Below are 24,114 nucleotides of genomic sequence, written 5' to 3'. Positions count from 1 at the left end.
GTGGGCGAGAAGGTTCTCTTGAAAGTCTCGCTGATGAAGGGTATTATGAGGTTCGGGAAGAAGGGCAAGCTGAGCACGAGGTTTATTGGCCCATTTGAGGTGTTGAGGCGAGTTAGGGAGGTTGCTTATGAGCTTGCTCTGCCTTCCACTCTATCGGGAGTTCATCTAATTTTCCATGTGGCTATGCTCCGAAAGTACCATACCGACAGGTCGCATGTGTTAGATTACATTATGGTTTAGCTAGATGAGAGCTTGGGTTATGAGGATGAGCCAGTTGCTATTGTTGACATGTAGGTTTGCTAGTTGAGGTCCAAGAAGCTTTTTGTGGTAAAGGTCCAGTGGAGGGTTCAACCAGTCGAAGAAGGGACATGGGAGGTAGAGGAGGACATAAGGAGCAGATATCCATATTTATTCAGCACTCCAAGTATGATTCTAGACTCGTTCGAGGATAAACTTTTGTTTAGAAGGTGGAGAATACAACGACCCGACGGGTCATTTTGCTTTCTAGACCCGTTCGAGCTTTTACTATTTTATGACTTGCGGGGATGGTTGGTTTAGGTTTGGAAGGGTTCGGGTTGAAATCAGAACACTTAGTTCCTTAATAGTGGCCTGCGATAGCCAAGTTTGACTTGAATCAACATTTTGAGTAAACGACCACGGATCTAAGATTTGATGGTTCCAATAGGTTTGTCTGATGAGTTTCGATTTGGGCGTGTGTTCGGATTGGATTGCGGGTGATCCGGGAGCATTTCAGCGCTTAATGTTGAAAGTTGGTTCATTGAAGGTTTTCTAGTTCTTTAAATTTGGTTTGGAGTAGACGTTGGATTTATCGAGGTCCATTTGGGATTTCGAGCATGGGAATAGCTCATATGGTGATTTATGACTTGTACGCAACATTTGGGGTGACTCCGAGTACTATAAGTATGACTCGGCGCGTTCGGAGCTAGTTGAGAAGTTTGAAGTTCATAAGTTGATTCGATTTGGTTTTGGGGTGCGATTCTCAATTTCGATGTTGTTTTACGTGTTCCAAGGGTTCGAGCATGTACGTATTATGTTTATGGAATTGTAGGTACAGTTGGATGGAGTCCACGTGTGTGTTTCGGACCACCCGAAGTTAAGTCCAAAACTGCTGCACTTGCTGGTTCTGGTTTCCTTTTTCGTGAACGCAAAGATTACCTCACGTCGCGATGAAGGAATGGGATTGGGGGAGATTTAGTTCTACGCGTTCGCGAAGAGGAGCTCGTGATCGTGATGCTCTGGGCCATTGTTCATCGCGTTCGCATGTTTATGCCCACGTTCGCCTATAAGAAATATGGTATATGGGGTCGCTGGCCAATTTCTCTTCGCATTCGCGAAGGTAGGGCCGCGTTCACGAAGATTTGATCATGCAATCCTTCGGGATCGTGTGGCCACCTTCGCATTCGCGAAGTACATTTTCTAGGGTCTTGGGCAGTTGTCGTCACGATCGCGAGGCCTCTTCCGCGATCGCAAAGAAGGATCGCTATGCAGTGGAGTTTAATAAAAACGGGACTTTAGCCTATTTTGTTCATTTCTCTCATCTTGTGGTCGATTTTAGAGCTTCTTAGAGAGGGGTTTTCACCTAACTATTGAAGGTAAGTGATTTCTATATAATGTAAGTTAAATACATAGATTATGGATAGATTTTAACATATAAAATGTGAAAATTGTAGGAGTTGTTAAAAAACCTAGATTTTGATAAAAATGATATTAGACCACAAAAATGATTATGGAATTGGGAAAAAATAGTATAGTTGTGTTCGTGAGGTTGTCACGACCCAGTTTCCATTGTAGGCTATGATGGCGCCTAACGTCGTTGCTAGGCAAGCCAACAGTGAACTTGTCACGCCCCAACCTCGGGGAGCGCGACCGGCGCTCAACCGAGTGAACCTGGTCGAGCAAGCCTATCAGACCTTCCCTACCCGACTCATTCATGATCCGAAAAGAGGACGCGTTAACATCTGCTAAATAGGGGAGAGATCAGGTATACATGCATAAACATTGCTAGTCCATTTTTCATTATATACATTATGACATAGTTAAGTTTCCAAAATACAACTCGATCCAATGACCACCCCAACATACATACATACATGACCCGCATAAACGTCTACGGAGCCTCTAAGGGTACAAAAGAGCAACATGAGAATGCCGGCAACAAGGCCCCGGCTATACCTCAAAATATGAAAACTTATACAAAAGAAGGACTACATGACCCCAGGAAGAAATGGGGCTCACCAAGACTGTTGTGATGAGTGTGAGGGAGAACACCACTATCTGCGATCAGCGCTATCTGCGATGGAACCACCTACATCCATTCAAAGATATAGCGCCCCCGGCAAAAGGGACATTAGTACTGTCGAATAGTACTAGTATGTAAGGCAAACACCAATCTCAGTAGAATGAACAGTGAAACAAAGAGAAGGCAGTCACAACAATCAATAAGTACTTCACAGGAATACAAAGAAACACCAAGTAAGGATCACATAATTTCCAATTCAATCTTTCCATCTTTTAGGTTAATAATCTTTAGTGCCAAAGCAACAACTCATAATGCTACCGTGTTTTTACACGGAGTCCGGTCTCGGCCCGACCGGCTAAGCCATCCCAAGTGAGACATATCCATATCCACAATGTAAATCAATAATTCCACCACAAATGTCACCATGTGTACGGCATGGCATCCGATCTCGGCCCGATCGACTAAGCCATCTCACTTGAGACATAACCTTTTTCAATTATTCACTCAATTCACATCTCTTTCCAATCTTTCGTTGCATGGCACAAACAGCCTCATTTATTAAATAGTTCTTGGCACTTTGGCACATTTTACAATTCAAGTCTTTTCCTTTTTATTCATTCAAGTAACATCATCATTCATGTCGATAAGTACCATCACATAAGGCATTTCACACATAAGGGAAGAAGCTTGGAAAACCATAGTTACGTTCTCAAATAGCATGATGACATGGTAAACATCTAAAACAATTAGGGAACATGAATCTTCCAACCCAACACACTAAGGCAAACAATTCTAGTATGATCAAGTCGGAACTTACACCAAATATTCGGACACCAGGAGTTCGATTCTAGGAAGAAAAGAGTTAGCCATACATACCTCAATTGCGCTTCTTTAGACTCTAAAATTATCCGGAACCCTTAGCAACCTCAATCTATTTTTGCAATATACAAATTGAACCCAAAATTAGGAAAACGTTCATGGTTCTAGTTCACTTTTCCACATTCTTTTACCACACATGCATGCAACATAAACAACCCCCATACCCATGGACCATCTTATTAATAACCCATTATAGCTATGTTTGAAATTAAGAGCTGGGGTGATGAAGTCTTACCTTTTTGGATGAAGAATTTGGTACTCTACTTGAATATTTCCAAGCTTTGAGTGATGGTTGAAGATTAATTGATGGGAATTAGGCCCTCCCTCTAGAACCCTCTCTCTCACACTAGAAATATCATAAATGAGTTTCAAAGTAGACTAAATGGGTGTTTTAACGGAATGGGGTCGGGTTTTAAATTTAGAAAAAAAATGGTGCCCCGACACAGGTCTGCGGTCGCATATGCGACCGCATAATGGTTATGCGGTCCGCAAAGTAACCGCAGAAATGGTCCTCATGGGCCTTAACTTTCGGCTCAGGTATGCGACCAGTATGCGGTCTGCATACTTGTTCTGCGGTCGCATAATGCAGCGCAGAACTCCCTCTGCAGAAACCTAAGAGGAATTATGCGATCGATATGCGATGCGACCAGTATGCGGTCCGCATACTTGTTCTGCAGTCGCATAATGCAGCGCAGAACTCCCTCCGCAGAAACCTAAAAGGAATTATGCGATCGATATGCGGTCCGCATATCGATTATGCGGTCGCATAATCGACCGCAAAACTGACCTCAAGTTGGCCAAACTTACTGCTTCACTCTGCGGCCATTATGCGGTCCGCAGAGTGATTATGCGACCGTATAATGGGCCGCAGAAAGGTGTTCTACTATAGTAACGCAGGAATCTATCTTGGCACCACGAAACCCCAAGTTTTAATTAAAAACTTTTTACGAGTCCTTACAGAACTACCCATTTAATTCCTCATCTTCATATTTTTAAAGTCTTTGATTTTTGTTTAAATGCGGAAACAAATAGTAAATGAGCGTGATAATGTAAAGCATAAACTAAAAGAAGAAGTAAGGTGGTGAGGTAAATACTCAAAACCCATGATATCTACTAGAATTCCCAAAATCCGGTGACACAAGTGCACGAGCATCTAGTAGAATATACAAAACTCCCTAAAAACTACTATCCGAAACAAAATAGACAGGAATGATAAAAATATGACAAGAGAAGGCTCCGGGTGCTGCAGAACAGAGCATGGGAAAGCAACTCACCACTAAGACTCCGGATAATGCGGGTACGTGCCCGGACGAACTCCAAATGCACCTGCCTTAGAACCTGCACAATATGTGCAGAAGTGTAGCATGAGTACATAAACAAAATTTACCCAATAAATATCCAGTCTAACCTCCAAGAAGTAGTGACGAGGGGTCGACTTCGACACTTACTAATGGGCAAATTACATATTGTACAAGATTATTTAATAGGCATGAAAATCAACATCATTAATGGAATAGGAGGCAATAATTAAATGATCATTTATCAAATAATAATTATAAGTCCTCAAATATCACATAATAATCTCAACAAGAAGGGCTTAACATGTATTATAAATTCTCAAGTCAAGACAGACATATCAAGTGAAATCGGACTCCGAGTGACAACACGCGCGAGTTATGCCTAGGTCGTACGGCCCGATCCATATTATTCGTGTACATACATTACCAAGGTCGTACGGTCCGATCCATGTTATTCGTGTACATACATTACCAAGGTCGTACGGTCCGATCCATGGATGCATCCCATTATATATATATATATATATATATATATATATATATATATATATATATATATATATATATATATATTGTCGTGGTGTTCGGCCCGATCCACAGGAATAGGGAAACTTTTCGGATTTTGAATTCCATATTTACAACTCCGAGGTAACCCATAAAAGGATATAATTTCCATCAATAATTAAACATTCCGCCAACTCTCTAAGTAATGAAGCTCGATTTAACATAATCTTTAACCAAGTTTTACTTACTAATACAAGCAATTAAACGAACAAGTTGAGTCCAAATAGCGCAAATAATAGCATAATAAAGGCATGTGTCTATCCGGACATAACATGAATTCTAGCTACGCATGGACTCTTGTCACTTCATGTGTACGTAGCATCCACAATTAGTAGAAAATAGCAATTTAAACACTTATGGGGTAAATTTTCTCTCACAAGGTTAGGCAAGAGACTTATCCCGTTCCAAAGTTCACTTTCCGGTCCACAAATCACTCTAAAAGCCTCAAGTCGGTGTCGAACAATCCGAAACTAGCCAAATATTGTATAAATTAATCAATATATACTCAAAAGTTCATAACTTAGCTATTAGAGTAATTACCCAACCCAAACTGAAAAATTTCTAAAATTCACCTCGGGCCCACGTGCCCGAATTTCGAAAATTTTCGAAGATAAATGTTACCTATAACCACGAACTCAAATTTATCAAAACCTAGGTTTTTCAATAATCTCTTAAAATTTCCACAATTTCTATGTTACAAATCTACCCATAATGTGTGTTAAACTCATATTGTGTAGAAAATACATACCTCAAAGTGCTAGGTGAAAATCCCTCCTCAAAGAGCTCTAAAATCGTCCAACAAGTGAGAGAAATGAACCAAAAAGCCCAAGTCCCGACATTTTAAAACATTCAGCCCAGGCGTCCCTTCTTCGTGATCGCAGAATAGGCCTCGCGATCGCGAAGGAAAGCTGCCTAGACCCTAGGAAAGTGCACTTCACAAACGCGACTAGCACCTTGCAAACCCGAAGGCTTGCCTAGCCTGCCCTACGTGAACGCGAAGACTAACAGCGTGCCATCCCTAGCCCCAGCTTCCTCTACTCGAACGCGGGCCCTTTCACGCAAACGTGAAGGCCATAGGTCCCTGACCTTCATGAATGCGGACTGGGTATCGCGAATGCGAAGAACAAATTCCCAGACCCTCACATTCCTTCTTCGCGAACGCGGGGGTTGAAGGAAACTAGAACCAGTAGTGACAGCTTTATGGACTCAGCTCAAGGTGGTACGAAACTTATCCGGGCCACCCGGGACCCTGTCCAAATGCACCAATAAGTCCATAAACATAATACGGACCTGCTTGAACTCTCAAAACACGTAAAACAACATCAAAACTAAGAATCGTATCCCAAAATCGAATTGAATCAAGTTATGAACTTCAAGATCTTCAACTTACTCCGAACTCGCTGAATCATACTTAGACTACTCGGAATGACACTAAATTTTGCGTACAAGTCATAAATCACCCTACGGAACTATTCCAAGGCTCGAAATCCAGAACAAACCTCGATAATACCAAATTTTACTCCAAACCAGATTTAAAGAACTTGAAAACCTTTAGTCCGCCAACTTTCAACATTAAGCGCTGAAATGATCCCGGGTCATCCGAAACCCGATCCAAACACACGCCCAAGTCCAAATTCATCATACAAACCTATTTGAACCGTCAAATCCCGGTTCCGAGGTCGTTTACTCAAAATGTTGACTCAAGTCAAACGTGGCCATCTTAGGCCACTATTAAGGAACCAAGTATTTCGGTTTCAACCCGAACCCTTCCAAACCCAAGTCAACCATCCCCACAAGTCATAAAATAGTAAAGTCACATACGGGGAGTCTTAATTAGGGGAACGGGGACCTAGACAGCAAAACGACTGGTCGGGTCGTTACATTCTTCACCTCTTAAACAAATGTTTGTCCTCGAATAGGTCTAGAATCATACCTGGAGTGATGAATTGTCCGCTCCGAATACCCGTCGATCTACGGATGAAAGGTTTTTCTAAGCTCTACCCGGGTGCCAGCCTCACTCTGTAACACTCTCCAAAAGTATGAAGTGAACTGAGGGCCTCTATCTAAAATGATGGAAATAGGCACACCATTCAACAGGACAATCTACTGAATGTAAATCTGGGCCAATCTCTATATAGAGTACATACTCACAACCGGAATAAACTGTGTTGATGTAAGGCCCCGTAAAAATTTCCTAATGATTTAAGTTTTTATAGTGTGCCAACGGTATTTGGGAATAACGTATTTGAGTATTAAAGGAGACCTATGGAGTAGAGCTACATCATGTTGAATTGATAATGTATGTTTAAGGTGTGTTGGAACATACTAAGGAGTTTTGGGAATGGCAAGAACTTGTGTGGAACAAGTTGGACACATTAAGTGGAAAGGATGTTTCAATTGACCCAACTTCAAATGAATATAAATCCCTCAATATAATGACTTAGGTGGTGATCTACCTATCAAATTAAAGCTCTTTGAATCTAGTTTCCAACTCATCAAACCGTTTGTCATTTGGATATGTATACAGAAAGTTATGGACATTTTATTGGACCTCTGTCATATGCGCGGCCAGATGCACGGACAAATTCGCGGCCGCACATATTTGAGAGTTTCTGCCTCAGATGCGCGGCCAAATCCGCGGCCGCACACGTAAGAACCCATTAAATACCCCAAGGACGGGTATAGAGAGGGGCTAAGTAATTTTTCAAGACTAAGGCTTTCTCTCCACCACCCATCCGGCCAAGGCTTCAAATACACAGCTAAGGTGAGTTTTAAGTGTGGTTTTATGATGATTTCACTTCTCAATCACTAGTTACAACAAGGTTTTCTATTAGATTCCATAGGATTTCTTCAAAATCTCAAGAACACTCCAAAATTTGACTTTCAAGATTTGGTCTACAAGAGGTAATCTTTCACCCTTAAACCTACATGCATGGATTGTTAGTGAATAAATGAACAAGGAATAAGTACTAGCACTTATGAGATGGTGATTGGAAGCCATAAATACTTAAACTAGATTATTGGGTATGGTAGAGATTTTGTAATGAGTTAATTAGTAATATTTGGTAGTTGTGAGTTCATTGATGATTATAATGGTGCTAAGAAGGTAGTTAGTGAACAAAGGATGTTGTAGTATCTCTTGTTGGTGGTAAGGAGGTATTGTTGGAGGAAGAAACACCATTACTAGAGGTAGTTGAATGTTCTGCACACCTAGTGTTTGATAAAATGCTCAAGTGAACTAGAACCATGATCATCTTCCTAATTTTGGTTCAATTTGTTATATTTCTAAAATAGATTGAAGTTGCTAAGAATTCTGGAACCTTCTAGAGTTTAAGAAAGCTAATTTGAGATATGTTGGCTAAATTTTCTCTCTTAGAATCGAATTCCATAATGTTTCCGTAAGATCAAGTATGATTGGCTCAAGATTTCCTAACTTCTATATTCCGGGTTATTCCCTTTAAACTTGGTTATTCCGAATGAGCCTTATGTCCAAAGATAGTTGTTCAAAGCATGGTTTGCGTATTAAAATACTATGTCTTTGAGTCGTGTTCCAAATGAAGGTTATGATGCCAAATTGTGTGAGAAAATCTCAATACTCTTAAGACTCTTAATTGCTAATATGTGTACCTAAAGTCTTGTCTGAAAATGTCTTGTGGTTGATAATCTATAAAGATGCTTGAAGATGAAATAAGTGAATTGGGGATATAGAGTGTGGCCAACGTGCCAAGAATTTAAGTTATGATTGAGGCTAGTAGTGCAAATGATTTGAGAGGATGTGATAAAGAATATGAAATGAGCCTCGACTCAATTGTTTAAAAATGATTTCGAAAGTAGAATTGCCTAAAAGCTTTTGTACTCAATTCATGCCCATAAGTGGCTGCTTTAACTAATGCTTTGCTTTATAAATATATCCAGTGTGATTCGAGTTCTATATACTCATGTGTTGAAATTGTACCTTGTCATTCTTGGGAAGAGTATTGTAAGAGTAAATGGTGTATTGATTGTTTATGATTTTTCATGTGTGTTTCTATTGTTGGTTGGTATGCCTCATTCTTTGGGAATAAACCATTTGTGTTTGAAATTCCCATTTCAAATGGATTTGAAGTATATGATTTTTGAAATTTTCTATATGTTGATATTTGATGGTGATCTTTGAAATTGAAAGGGGTGAAAGTATGGAATATGAAATACGGCCATCGTGCCAGGAATAAAGAATCTTGTGAATGGCCAAATGAACCAAGAGAATATTGTCATTGTGAATGACTGGAAATACAAATGAGAACTTATACAATGTGAAAGATGTTGAGGTGAGTACAATTGTATTTATGTTACCTATGTGTGCAAATCAAATAAATAAAAATGTTTTTGGGAGCATCACTAGTAAAACTAAGGAAGGGTGGGTTATAAGGTCCACACCTGAAACTACATGTGCGGGTGTAGGGGTGGATTCTGGCTATTCCCCTTATTTGGGATGAAATTGTGATATTATTCCCCTTAATTGGGATGAGATGGTAATAATTGTGGAATGAAAAAGATCAACCCACACGGCATATGTGGGAAGACGGCCTAGCTGATCGGGTGGAGATCGGACTCCATGTTACGCACATGGTGGTACTACTCTTGGTAACAACTTTCTTTCGCATCATCTGTCAAACCACATTGTCTGTGGGGAGATGGCATAGCCGATCGGGCGTGATCGGACTCCGTGCTAACAAAGACGGTGGAATATCGGTGCTAATAATCTCCCAACCAAAATTGTATATGAAGTTCGTATTTTGAAAATTATTATGTTTTAACTGGACATTTGGATATTGTTGATAGAGATTTGTTGTTTCTATGTGTTGCCTTTTCTTATATGGGCATTCTATTTTGAAAGATTTCTTTTAGCTATATATACTAGTGCTATTCGATAGTGCTAACGTCCCTTTTGCTGGGGGCGCTGCATCTTTAATGGATGGAGGTGGTTCTACAGCAGACGGCATTGATCAGTGATAGCAGTACACTCTTTTTCAGCTGATTTGGTGATCCCCACTTCATTTCGAGGTCATGTATCTTTTGTTTCTCATGTACTGTATTTTGAGGTATAACTGGGGCCTTGTTGCCGACATTTTCATATTACTCTTCTATTCTACTTAGAGGCTCTGTAGGCAGGTTGTGGGTTGTAGTTGATGTTGGGAATTGAACTAGAAATGTTGGTATTTGGAAATCATGTTTTTCAGTAATTCTATAAACTCGTAACATTTTGGAAATTATGAATGAAGCTACTAATGGGAATGAAAAGGAAGTTGTTAATAAAATCTTTTCAATGTTTGATTAATGGAGTACATCTCCTCTTTATTCATGGATGACTTTGGGTAGAAGGAAATCTAACAGGCTTGCTCGGCCGGGTTCTCTCGGTCGAGCGTCGATCGCGCTCCTCGATTTTGGGACGTGACAAACTTGGTATCAGAGCCTAAGGTTTTAAAGTGTCCTAGGATATATCGGAGCCGTGTCTAGTAGAGTCCTTTTTATCGGTGTGTTGGCGACCACATCTATAATGAGGAGGCTATTTGGACATTTAGGAATTTCACACTTCTTTGATACTCCAGATCGTGCGATACAGCTCAAGATAGGAAACTAATTTCCTCGTCATGTCTCATTTTCCATATGAGTAACCCGCAAGTTTGAGGCAGCGAGGAGTGAATGAAAGAACCGGTTGCTAGGGGAAGTGTCCCTATTTTTATTAATGTTACCCTGCCACCAGTTTATGCAATGAGAGCACCTAAGAAATGAAAGAGGATTATTGGCATTAATAAGCCGAAATGTTTGATATGAAAGAAGAGCCACTCGGGTTTAGCCACTCGGTTTATGTTGGATGATTCTTGGAATATGTTACGGTTGTGGAAAGAGGGGGCACAAGAAGAACAAATGCCCTTAGGTTGGATATACCTATTCCGGTCTGCCCGATATGCGGGCGAAAATAATTTGCGTCATGTTGTGAGTATGCTCAGAAGCGTGTTAGGGGTGGTAGATTTGGGAAATTCCAAAAGTCCATACAATGAGTTGTTACAGAGATTGTTACACCCGCCATGAAGGCTTGGAGGAAGACTAAGGGAAATACTTAAGATGTATGCAAAAAGGGTAAGTATCATGTAAGTGGGGCGAGTCAGTTTAACATATTTGAGTATTAAAGGAGACCTATGGGGTAGAGCTACATCATGTTGAATTGATAATGTATGTTTAAGGTGTGTTGGAACATACTAAGCAGTTTTGGGAATGGCAAGAACTTGTGTGGAATAAGTTGGACACATTAAGTGGAAAGGATGTTTCAATTGACCCAACTTCAAATGAATAGAACTCCCTCAATATAATGACTTAGGTGGTGATCTACCTATCAAATTAAATCCCTTTGAATCTAGTTTCCAACGCATCAAACCGTTCGTCATTTAGATATGTATACAGAACGTTATGGCCATTTTACTGGACCTGTGTCATATGCACGGCCAGATGCGCGGCCAAATCCGCGGCCGCACATATTTGAGAGTTTCTGCCTCAGGTGCGCGGCCAAATCCGTGGCCGCACACGTAAGAACCCATTAAATACCCCAAGGACGGGTATAGAGAGGGGCTAAGTAATTTTTCAAGACTAGGGCTTTCTCTCCACCACCCATCCGGCCAAGGCTTCAAATACACAGCTAAGGTGAGTTTTAAGTGTGGTTTTATGATGATTTCACTTCTCAATCACTAGTTACAACAAGGTTTTCTATTAGATTCCATAGGATTTCTTCAAAATCTCAAGAACACTCCAAAATTTGACTTTCAAGGTTTGGTCTACAAAAGGTAATCTTTCACCCTTAAACCTACATGCATGGATTGTTAGTGAATAAATGAGCAAGGAATAAGTACTAGCACTTATGAGATGGTGATTGGAAGCCATAAATACTTAAACTAGATTATTTGGTGTGGTAGAGATTTTGTAATGAGCTAATTAGTAAAATTTGGTAGATGTGAGTTCATTGATGATTATAATGGTGCTAAGAAGGTAGTTAGTGGACAAAGGATGTTGTAGTATCTTTTGTTGGTGGTCAGGAGGTATTGTTGGAGGAAGAAACACCATTACTAGAGGTAGTTGAATTTTATACACACCTAGTATTGATTGTTTATGATTTTTCATGTGTATTTCTATTGTTGGTTGGTATGCCTCATTCTTTGGGAATAAACCATTTGTGTTTGAAATTCCCATTTCAAATGGATTTGAAGTATATGATTTCTGAAATTTTCTATATGTTGATATTTGATGGTCATCTTTGAAATTGAAAGGGGTGAAAGTGTGGAATATGAAATACGGCCATCGTGCCAGGAATAAAGAATCTTGTGAATGGCCAAATGAGCCAAGAGAATAATGTCGTTGTGAATGACTGGAAATACTAATGAGAACTTATACAATGTGAAAGATGTTGAGGTGAGTACAATTGTATTTATGTTAACTCTATGTGCAAATCAAATAAATAAAAATATTTTTGGGAGCATCATTAGTAAAACCGAGGAAGGGTGGGTCATAAGGCCCACACCTGAAACTACACGTGCCGGTGTAGGGGTGGATTCTGGTTATTCCCCTTATTTGGGATGAAATTGTGATATTATTCCCCTTAATTGGGATGAGATGGTAATAATTGTGGAATGGAAAAGATCAACCCACACGGCATATGTAGGAAGACGGCCTAACTGATCGGGTGGAGATCGGACTCCATGTTGCGCACATGGTGGTACTACTCTTGGTAACAACTTTCTTTCGCATCACCTGTCAAACCACATTGTCCGTGGGGAGATGGCATAGTTGATCGGGCGTGATCGAACTCCGTGCTAACAAAGACGGTGGAATATCGGTGCTAATGATCTCCCAACCAAAATTGTATATGAAGTTCGTATTTTGAAAATTATTATGTTTTAACTTGACATTTGGATATTGTTGATTAAGATTTGTTGTTTCTATGTGTTGCCTTTTCTTATATGGGCATTCTATTTTGAAATAGGTCTTTTAGCTATACATACTAGTGTCATTCGACATTGCTAACATCCCTTTTGCCGGGGACACTGCATATTTAATGGATGTAGGTGGTTCTACAGTAGGCGGCATTGATCAGTGATAGCAGTGCACTCTTTTTCAGCTGATTTGGTAAGCCCCACTTCATTTCGAGGTCATGTATCTTTTGTTTCTCATGTACTGTATTTTGAGGTTTAGCCGTGGCCTTGTTGCCAGCATTTCCATATTACTCTTTTATTCTACTTAGAGGCTTCGTAGACAGGTTGTGGGTTGTAGTTGATATTGGGAATTGAACTAGAAATGTTGGTAATTGGAAATCATATTTTTCAGTAATTCTATAAACTCGTAACATTTTGGAAATTATGAATGAAGCTGTTAATCGGAATGAAAAGGAAGTTGTTAATAAAATCTTTTTAGTGTTTGATTAATGGAGTACATCTCCTCTTTATTCATTGATGAGTTTGGGTAGAAGAAAATCTAACAGGCTTGCTCGGTCGGGTTCTCTCGGTTGAGCGCCGGTCGCACTCCTCGGTTTTGGGGCGTGACAGTTGACTTGGTCAGCTTGTCGACAATGACCCAAACGACATCAAACTGCCTCAACGTCCGTGGCAACCCAACCACAAAGTCCATAGTAATCCGCTCTCATTTCAACTCCGGTATAACCATCTGCTAGAGTAGGCCACCTGGCCTCTAATGCTCATACTTAACTTGCTTGCAATTTAGACACCTCGCTATATACTCAATTATGTCCTTTATCCGCCACCATCAATAATGGTGCCTCAGGTCACGATACATCTTCGAAGCACCAGGATGAATAGAATACCGAGAATTGTGTGCCTCCTCTAGAATCTTCTCCCTCAAGGCATAAGCATTAGGAACACATAAGCGACCCTGGAGTCACAGAACACTATCATCGCCGATAGTAACCTCCTTGGTACCACCCCGTATTACTGTCTATCTATAAACCAGAAGGTGCAGATCATCGTACTGACGAGCCTTGATCTGCTCAAATAATGAAGATCGAGCCACCACACATTCAAGAACTCGACTGGGCTCTGAAATATCCAACCTCACAAGTATATTAGCCAAGGACTGAATGTCCAAAGCCAATGGCCTCTCCTTTGCTGAAATGAATGCCAAGCTACACATACTCTCGGCTTTTCTGCTCAAGGCATCCGCAACCACATTCGCCTTCCCTGGATGATATGGGATGGTTATATCATAGTCCTTTAGTAACTCAAGCCACCTGCGCTTCCTCAAACTGGGATCCTTCTGCATGAACAAATGCTGCAAGCTGCGATGATCGGTGTAAACCTCACAGGACACCCCATTAAGATAATGCCTCCAGATCTTGAGAGCATGAACTATCACGGCCAATTCCGAATTATGTACATGGTAATTCTTCTCCTAGGGAGTCAGCTGACGTGAAGCATATGAAATAACTCGCCCCTCCTCCATCAATACACAACCCAGGCCAACACGTGAAGCGTCGTAATACACAGTATACATCCCTGAACCGGAAGGCAACACTAAAACCAATATTGTACGCAGAACCTCCTTAAGCTTTTGAAAGCTCGCCTCGAAATCATCGGACCATCGGAATGGAGCACCCTTTTGGGTCAACCTAGTCAAAGGTGCTACAATAGATGAGACGCCCTCCATAAGCCGGAGATAATAACCTGCTAACCCCAAGAAACTCAAGATATCGATCGGTGTGGTAGGACGAGGACAAGTTTGGACTGCCACGATCTTTCTGGTATCCACCTTAATACCCTCACCTAATACATGTCCCAAGAATTCCACAGAATCTAACCAGAACTCGCACTTGGAGAACTTAGCATATAGCGTCTGTTCCCGCAAGGTCGAAAGCACAACTCTTAAATTCTGCTCGTGCTCCTCCATACTACGCGAGTAGATCAATATGTCATCAATGAAGACAACGATGAACGAGTCAAGATATGGCATGAACACCCGGTTCATCAAATCCATAAACATCATCAGAGCGTTAGTCAAGCCGAAAGACATCACTAGAAACTCATTGTGGCCATACCTAGTCCGGAAGGCCATCTTCGGAACATCCGAAGCACGAATCTTCAGCTAGTGATACCCATATCTCAAGTCGATCTTAGAGAACACCCTGGCACCCTGCAACTAGTCAAACAAATCATCAATACGCGGCAACAAGTACTTGTTCTTAATGGTAACCTTGTTCAACTAATGGTAATCAATGCACATCTTCATACTCCCATCATTCTTTTTCACAAACAATACCGGTGCGCTCTAAGGCAACACACTCGGCTTGACGAACCCCTTTGGTAGCAACTCCTCAAGCTGCTCCTTCAATTCTTTCAACTCTTTCAGCTGGGTACCTGGTGCAAAATCAATACTGAAATCTTTATCACGATCTAGTGGTATGCCAGGTAAATTAGAAGGAAACACATCGGTGAACTCCCGCACCACGGGTAGTAAATCAATTGTAGGAGTCTCTACAGCAGTATCCCGAACATAAGCTAGATAAGACAAACAACCTTTCTCGAACATGTGTCGAGCCTTCAAGAAAGAGATAACCCGACTAGATGCACTTATAGATGACCCCCCCCCCCCCCCACTCTAATCTAGGAAACTCTGGTATCGCCAAGGAAACGGTCTTGGCATGGCAATCAAGGACGGCATGATATGGAGACAACCAGTCCATGCCCAAGATGACCTCAATGTCAGTCATGTCAAGCAACAGAAAATACACTCTGGTCTCATAACCACATAAATTCACAATATAGGACTGGTAGACCCGAACCACAACAACAGAATCGTCCACTGGCATGGACACATAAGCAGGGACACCCAAGGACTCACGAGGGATATCCAGATAATTAGCAAATAGGGAAGAAACATATGAATATGTAGACCCTGGATCGAATAATACTGAAGCATCCCTACCCCAGACAAAAATAATATTTGTAATCACGGCATATGAGGCTACTGCATCTGGTCTGGCTGGAATAGCATAGAACCTAGTTGGAGCACCACCTGCCTAGCCTCCACCTCTAGGGCATCCCCTGCCCGCCTTCCCTCTGCCTCTGGGCGGCTGGATGGATGATGCGGTAATCATGGGCTGATGGCCCTGTTGCACTGCCTTGCCCAAAAACTTGGGCAAGATCTCATCGTGTGACCAAGCTCCCCGCACTAATAGCAACTTTTCGGTGCAGAAGATGGCCGACCCTGAGTCTGGACCTGGGGACCTGAATTCCCACTGGAAGGGCCCTGAATAGCCAGTGGATAGTAGGAGCTCTCTGGAATGGCACTAAAATAGGGGTGCACAGGTGCACCCCGAGAAGGCGGTGGTGTTAAATAAGTGGGTCTGTTGGACTGACCCCTCACGAACTGACCTCTGCCCCCAGACGGGGCGCCACTGAATCCTCCAGAATGTCGAGGCCTCTTCTCCCCCATCGTATACAATCGGCCCTGGGTGCAGATACCCTCAATCCACTAAGTTATCTCCACAACCTGCTCGTAAGGAGTCCTCATCTCCACCTCTAGGGCCATAGTAACTTGAATACCATAATGCAAGCCTGCAATAAACCTTTGCACTCTCTCTGCATCGTCGGGGAGTATCATAAGTGCATGGTGGGATAACTCGGAGAACCTTGCCTCATAATCGGTCGCAGACATCTGACCCTACTGGAGCCGCTCGAACTGACCCCGTAGATATTCCCTCTAGGATGGTGGAATATATATCTCCATAAAGAGACGTGTGAACGGATCCCAAGTCAAGGGAGGAGAACTCGTTGGCTTGCTAAGAAGATAGGACTGCCACCATCTATGGGCCCTGCCCTCCAACTGAAAGGTGGTGAAGTCTACCCCGTTGGACTCCAATACTCTCATGTTGTGCAGTCTGTCCCTGCAACGGTCAATAAAATCTTGGAGATCCTCATGTCCCTCGCCACCAAAGGCAAGAGGATGCAGTCTGGTCCATCTATCCAACAGCTTATGCGGCTCGATGGCCGCATTTGGTCTGGGCTCTGGTGCAACCGCTGCAATTGGTTGGGCTCTGTCCACAGGTAATGCACTTGGGGTCTAATATACAGCAGCAGCGTGCCCTGGAGCCTGAGCGGTAGGGGTCTGTACTCCCCCTCCCGCCTGAGATATGACTGGGTCCGTTGGAAATAAACCAGCTTGCATTATAGAATCCGTGAACCGGAGCAAACGACCCATGACCTCCTAAAATCCCGGCATGGATGTGAAATATGCCGGAGTTGGCTCCGTTGCAGGCACCTCACCATACTCCTCAATGACAGGATCATCCACTGGATCCGTTGGTGGTATGACGAGAGTAAGTCTAGGACACCCTCATCATGTAGCAGGAGCTAGAGCTCTCCCCCGGCCTCTACTTCGGTCTCTAGCAACAGGGGGAGCAGCTCCTCCATTTTCGGGTACATCTTCTGCGTGCGTTCTCACCATCTGTGAGAGAATAAGAGAAAGAAACTTAGCACAACATCAATTACACGATAGGAGATTAAGAAAGAGAATTTTCATAACACCCTATAGCCTCTCAAAGTGAAATACGGACATCTCCGCACCAATCCGTAAGACACTATTAGGACCACTCATGACTTGTGAAACGTATGTGAATCTAGTGCTCTGATTCCAAGTTGTCACGACCCAATTTCCACTGTAGACCGTGATGGCACCTCACGTCGCTGCTAGGCAAGCCAACAGTGAACTACCCATTTAATTCCTCATCTTAATATTTTTAAAGTCTTTGATAATTATTTAAATGCGAAAACAAATAGTAAATGAGCATGATAATGAAAAGCATAAACTAAAAGAAGAAGTATGGTGGTGAAGTAAATAATCAAAACCCATGATATCTACTAGAATTCTCAAAATCAGGTGTCACAAGTGCACGAGCATCTAGTAGAATATACAAAACTGTCTAAAACTACTGTTTCAACCAAAATAGACAACAACCACAACAACCCAGTAAAATCCCACTAGTGGGGTCTGGGGAGGGTAATTTGTACGCAGACCTTACCCCTACCATGGGGTAGAGAGGCTGTTTCCGATAGACCCTCGGCTCCCTCCCTCCAAAAACTCCCCACATTGCTCTTGGGGTGACTCGAACTCACAACCTCTTGGTTGGAAGTGGAGGGTGCTCACCACTAGAGCAACCCACAAACAAAATAGATATGAATGATAAAAACATGACAAGAGAAGGCTACGGGTGCTACAGAACGGAGCATGGGAAAGCAACTCACCACTAAGACTCCAGATAATGCAGGTACGCGCTCGGACGAACTCCAGATGCACCTGCCTCAGAACCTGCACAATATGTACAGAAGTGTAGCGTGAGTACATAAACTATATGTACCCAGTAAATATCTAATCTAACCTCGAAGAAGTAGTAACAAGGGGTCGACTTCGACACTTACTAAGGGGCAATATACATAATGTACAATATTATTTAATAGGCATGAAAATCAACACCATTAATGGAATATGAGGCAATAATTAAATGACCATTTATCAAATTACAATTATAAGTCCCCAAATATCACATAATAATATCAATAAGGGCTTAACGTGTATTATAAATCCTCAAGTCAACACAGACATATCAAGTGAAATCGGACTCCGAGTGACAACACGCACGAGTTATGCCGAGGTCGTACGGCCCGATCAATAATATTCGTGTACCTATACTACTGAAGTTGTACGGTCCAATCCATGGATGCATCCCATATATATATATATATATATATATATATATATATATATATATATATATATATATATATATATATTGCCGAGGAGTTCGGCCCGATCCACATGAATAGGGAAACTTTTTGGATTTTAAATTTCATATTTACAACTCTGAGGTAACCCATGAAAGGATGTAATTTCTATTAATAATTAAATATTCCGCCAACTAACTAAGTAATGAAGCTCAATTTAACATAATAAAAACCAAGTTTTACTTACTAATACAAGCAATTAAACTAACAAGTTGAGTCCAAATAGCACAAGTAATAGCATAATAAAGGCATGTGTCTACCCGGACATAACATGAATTCTAGCTACGCACGGACTCTCGTCACTTCGTGCGTACGTAGCACTCATAATTAGTAGCAAATAGCAATTTAAACACCTATGGGGTAAATTCCCTCTTACAAGGTTAGGCAAGAGACTTACCTCGTTCCAAAGTTCACTTTCCGGTCCAGAAATCACTCTAGAAGCCTCAAATTTTTGGAAGATAAATGTTATCCATAACCTCACGAAGCCAAATATAGAATTTCAATTCCATTCCATAATTATTTTCGTGGTCTGATACCATTTTTATCAAAACCTAAATTTTTCAACAATCTCTTAAAATTTTCACAATTTCTATGTTAAACATCTACCCATAATGTGTGTATAAACTCATTATATAGAAAATACTAACCTCAAAGTGCTAGGTAAAAATCCCTCCTCAAAGAGCTCTAAAATCGTCCAACAAGTGAGAGAAAATGAATCAAAAAGCCTAAGTCCAGACATTTTAAAACATTCTACCCAGGCGTCCCTTCTTCGCAATCGCGAAATAGGCCTCGCGATCGCGAAGGCAAGCTGCCAGGCCCTAGGAAAGTGCACTTCGAGAACGCGACCAGCGCTTCGCGAAGGCCACGGGTCCTAGACATTCGCGAACGCGGACTGGGTATCGCGAATGCGAAGAACAAACACCCAGTCCCCCACATTCCTTCTTCGCGAACGCGACCCAACCCCCGTGATCGCAAAGACGGAAACCAGAACCAGCAATAACAACTTTTGGAACTTAGCGTCGAGTGGTCCGAAACTCACCTGGTCCACCCCGGACCTCGTCCAAATTCACCAACAAGTCCATAAACATAATACGGACCTGCTCAAACTCTCGAAACACGTATAACAACATCAAAACTAATTTGCACCCCAAAACCGAATTGAATCGAGTTATGAATTTCAAGCTTTTCAACTTATTCCGAACGCGCCGAATCATACTTGGACTACTCGAAATGACACAAAATTGTGTGTACAAGTTATAAATCGCCCTACGAAACTATTCTCAGGCTTGAAATCCCAAATGGACCTCGATAACATCAAAGTCTACTCCAAACCAAATTTAAAGAACTTGAAAACCTTCGATGTGCCAACTTTCAATATCAAGCGTCGAAATGCTCCTGGGTCATCAGAAACCCGATCCGAATACATGCCAAAGACCAAATCATCATAAGAACCTATTGAAACCATCAAATCGCGGTTCCGATGTCGTTTACTCAAAATGTTGACACAAGGCAAACTTGGTCATCTTAGGCCACTATTAAGGAACCAAGTGTTCTGGTTTCAACCCGAACCCTTCCAAACCCAAGTCAACTATCCCTGCAAGTCATAAAATAGTAAAGGCACATACGGGGACTCTTAATTAGGGGAGCAGGGACCTAGAAAGAAAAATGACCCGCCCGGGTCATTATAGAGGTTGTGGGTAACAATTATTTACCAACATTTCCCGAATCCGGGCACGTGGGCCCAGAGGTGAATTTTAGGAACTTTCCAAATTGGGTTGGGTAATCACTCTAATAGTTAAATTATGAACTTTTGAGAAATTATTGATTAATTTGTACAACCTTTGTCTAGTTTCGGATTGTTCGGCACCGACTTGAGGCTTTTAGAGTGATTGTGGACCTAAAAGTGGAGTTGGAAACTATGTAGGTCTCTTGCCTAACCTTGTAAGAGGGAATTGACCTCATAGGTGTTTAATTTTTTATTTGCTACTACTAATGTGTGCTACGTATGCACAAAATGACAAAAGTCCATAGGCCTTTATTATACTATTACTTGCACTATTTGAACTCAACTTGCTAGTTTATGTGCTTGTATTAATTAGAAAATTTTGGTTAAAGATTATGTTAAATTGAGCGCAATCCGAAGAGTTTTTCTATTCCTGTGGATCGGGTTGAATGCCTCGGCAATATTTATATATATTATGGGATGCATCCATGGATCGGTCTGTATGACCTCGATAGTGTATATACACGATTATTATGGATCGAGTCGTACGACCTCAGCATAACTCGTGCGTATTGTCACTAGGAGTCCGATTATACTTGATATATCTCCCATGACTTGAAAATTTATAAATACATGTTAGGCCTGGCTTGTTGAGATTCGCATGTGATATTTGGGGGATATTAAATTGTTATTTTGTTAAAGGATCATTTAATTATTGCCTCTTATTCCATTATTGATGCTGTATTTCATGCCTATTTAATATTCTTGTACATTATGTATATTGCCCACTAGTATGTGTCGATGTCGACCGCTCGCTACTACTTCTTCAAGGTTAGACTAGATATTTACTGGGTACATATTTTTTTACGTACTCACGCTACACTTCGGCACATATTGTGCAGGTTCTGAGGCAGGTGCATCTAGAGTTCGTCCAGGCGCGCATCCGCATTACCCGGAGGCCTAGTGGTGAGTTGCTTCTCATACTCCGTTCTATAGCACCTAGAGCCTTCTCTTGTTATGATTATTATTTCTGTCTATTATGTTTCAGACAGTAGTTCTTAGGGCGTTTTGTATATTCTACTAGATACTCGTACACTTGTGATACCGAGTTTTGAAAAAGTTCTAGTAGATACTCATGGTTTTGATTATTAAATTCACCATCTTACTCTCATGTCTAGTTTATGCTTATTATCACTATGATTACTTGCCATTTGTTTCTGTATTAAATAAAAATCAAAGATTTTAAAAATATTAAAAATGAGCAATTAAATTGTTAGTTCACTGCTGGCTTGCCTAGTGGCGACTTTGGGCGCCATCATGGCCTATAGTGAAAGTTGGATTGTGACAATTTTTCCAACAACAAAACCAAAAAATGGTTAGTGTACACTTGTTAACTTGAAAATCAAAAGCAATAATACTACTTAAAACACTCTATTTTTATAAATTTAAATATTATTTATTCATACGCAAAGGTTCACTATTTTTACAACTGACACCAAAAACTTACACCTGCCAGCAAACGTTCTCTAAACGTTCAAATTTCACAGCTAACACCAACAAAAACTTATACTTGTTAGCTGGACAACAACAAAGTTCTAGATAATATAAATAAAGACTTAATCCTACAAGTTGTATATTTAAACAGCACCAGATAATAAAAATATCTATAGAAGAACCATATTGTTAGCAGTCACCTATTTTCCTTAGTTCAAATATCAGCAACAACTTACTTACATCAGTTCAAAAACCACATAATTCTCTCCCCCGCCAGAACGCTTCATTCCCCTGAATGAACTACGTCGTTAGAGAGACCACCACTTTTGTTCGTTTTCATCACCCAGGTGAACCTCATCCTCTGTTTTAGAGGAGACATGTCCCTTTTTAATAACCTCATCTTCTGTTTCAACCACTTCTCCTGACCATTTGCTTCTTTACTTGGTTGTGCATCTTCATTTATAACTTGATCATTTTTGTTAGATGGAAAGATACTGGAAAATTCATCAGAAGTAATTAGTTGACCAAAATCTGGTAAATCACTAAGGATATTGCCTTCTTTAGTAGACAATGTATCTGAAACATTTGGAATATCATGGAGTAATGGGGGCTGGCTTAAAAATTCATCAACATCAAAAATTGTGCATCAGGAGCACGAGCTAGTTCTAGATAAGTTGGTGCATCAGTTGGTGGTAAAGGTTGGTCAAGAGAATCAACAACATCAATATATTGTGGAATGGGAGCAAGAGTTGGATCACAAGTATTTGGTACATCAGCTGGTGGTGATGGTTGGTCTAGAAACTCAACAGCATCGAAAAATCGTGGCATAGGAGTAATATCTGGATCGCCCCACACAATGGTGGAAAAACAAGGCATATTCAAGAATTCACATATTGTTCCCATGTTACGCATCATGTTAGCAAATGTACAAAGAATAGTAGAATTATATATTGTATCGTGCATCAGGTTGTTTTCAACTCGAAGCAACCCCAACTTTATCAATTCTTCTAATTTTCCAGACTTGTTCTCCATTTTTTCTTCCAACTTATCAACTTTTTAGCAAGTTGAATAAATTTATGTAGAAAACTATCAACTTGAGTTGTAAGTTGATTCAGAACCATCAATTGCGCATTCGGCGCAAGACGTGCTTGCCTCGATTTTTCTTCTTGCCTTGACTTTCTTTGTGGACCATCCGTCTCTCCAATACTATCCCAAAAGTATTTATTAGTCATTCCAGAATAAGATCTAACCGTCATCAGGTAGGTTGGGCACACCTTAAATTTTTTCAGCAAAGTTGTTATTGTTGATGGAAAGAAAATGCTTCTCACATTTGGGTTATCTACATAATCTTTGATGTAAATATTGATCATTTTTCCAACATCAATTGTCATGCGAGTACAAATGGCATAGAGGATAAGAACTCTATATGCCAATACCACTAAGTTATTTTGATATGGACTCAATCTTTTACTGAACAAAGAAACCCATGGTCTATCACAATAACTAACATTTCTCCCCTTTAAATGTTTTCTGGAACCATTATCATAGAATTTCTAATTAGCCCCAAATGGACACAATTTCTCTTCTACTTCTTCCCAATTAGGTGTTTTAAGAATCAATTGTGTCAATTCATCTTTCACTGTTTCTAAACCAAAAACATCATTGATACTTTCAAATGAGAAACAAGTTCTGGATAGAAATCACCTGGAGATTGTACGGAACTCTCCCATTTGTAGCACTTGATGGTTTCAACTATCATCTCGTCAAAATCACTGTCTGCAACATGGAAATCCATTCCCCTTTCTTTAATGGTGTCTCTTCCTCCAATCTTGGGTAAGATTCTTATTGCTTGTCATTCTTAAATAGTGATGAGAACTATTAAAGAAGAAAAGTAAAGCATAAAGGTAAAGCACAAAAGAAGAAGGGAACGGTGATTTTTTTGCCCTAGTAGAAGTAAAGAAAAATACAATGTTTAGAATGTTCTTAAGGGTCTCAACACAGTTGTACTTTATAAAAGACCTAAAGAAAAATAAAGAGCAATTTAAACCCCCCTCCCCTCCCCCCCCCCCAACACACACAAGA

General features: G+C 40.9%; 1 long non-coding RNA gene across 1 annotated transcript; it reads right to left on the bottom strand.

The window, feature by feature from the left end:
- Positions 1-2,005: 2,005 nt before the first annotated feature.
- On the bottom strand, positions 2,006-24,049 carry LOC138893356 (uncharacterized). Its single transcript, XR_011408719.1, has 3 exons — positions 23,737-24,049; positions 4,414-4,477; positions 2,006-2,326 (listed from the first exon to the last, which is right to left on the bottom strand). It is a non-coding gene; the product is annotated as an uncharacterized lncRNA (long non-coding RNA).
- Between the last annotated feature and the right edge of the window lie 65 nt (positions 24,050-24,114).

Source organism: Nicotiana tomentosiformis, chromosome 6, assembly GCF_000390325.3.
Source record: "Nicotiana tomentosiformis chromosome 6, ASM39032v3, whole genome shotgun sequence".
Classification (NCBI taxonomy): domain Eukaryota; kingdom Viridiplantae; phylum Streptophyta; class Magnoliopsida; order Solanales; family Solanaceae; genus Nicotiana; species Nicotiana tomentosiformis.
This window is presented reverse-complemented; position numbering and strand designations above follow the sequence as displayed.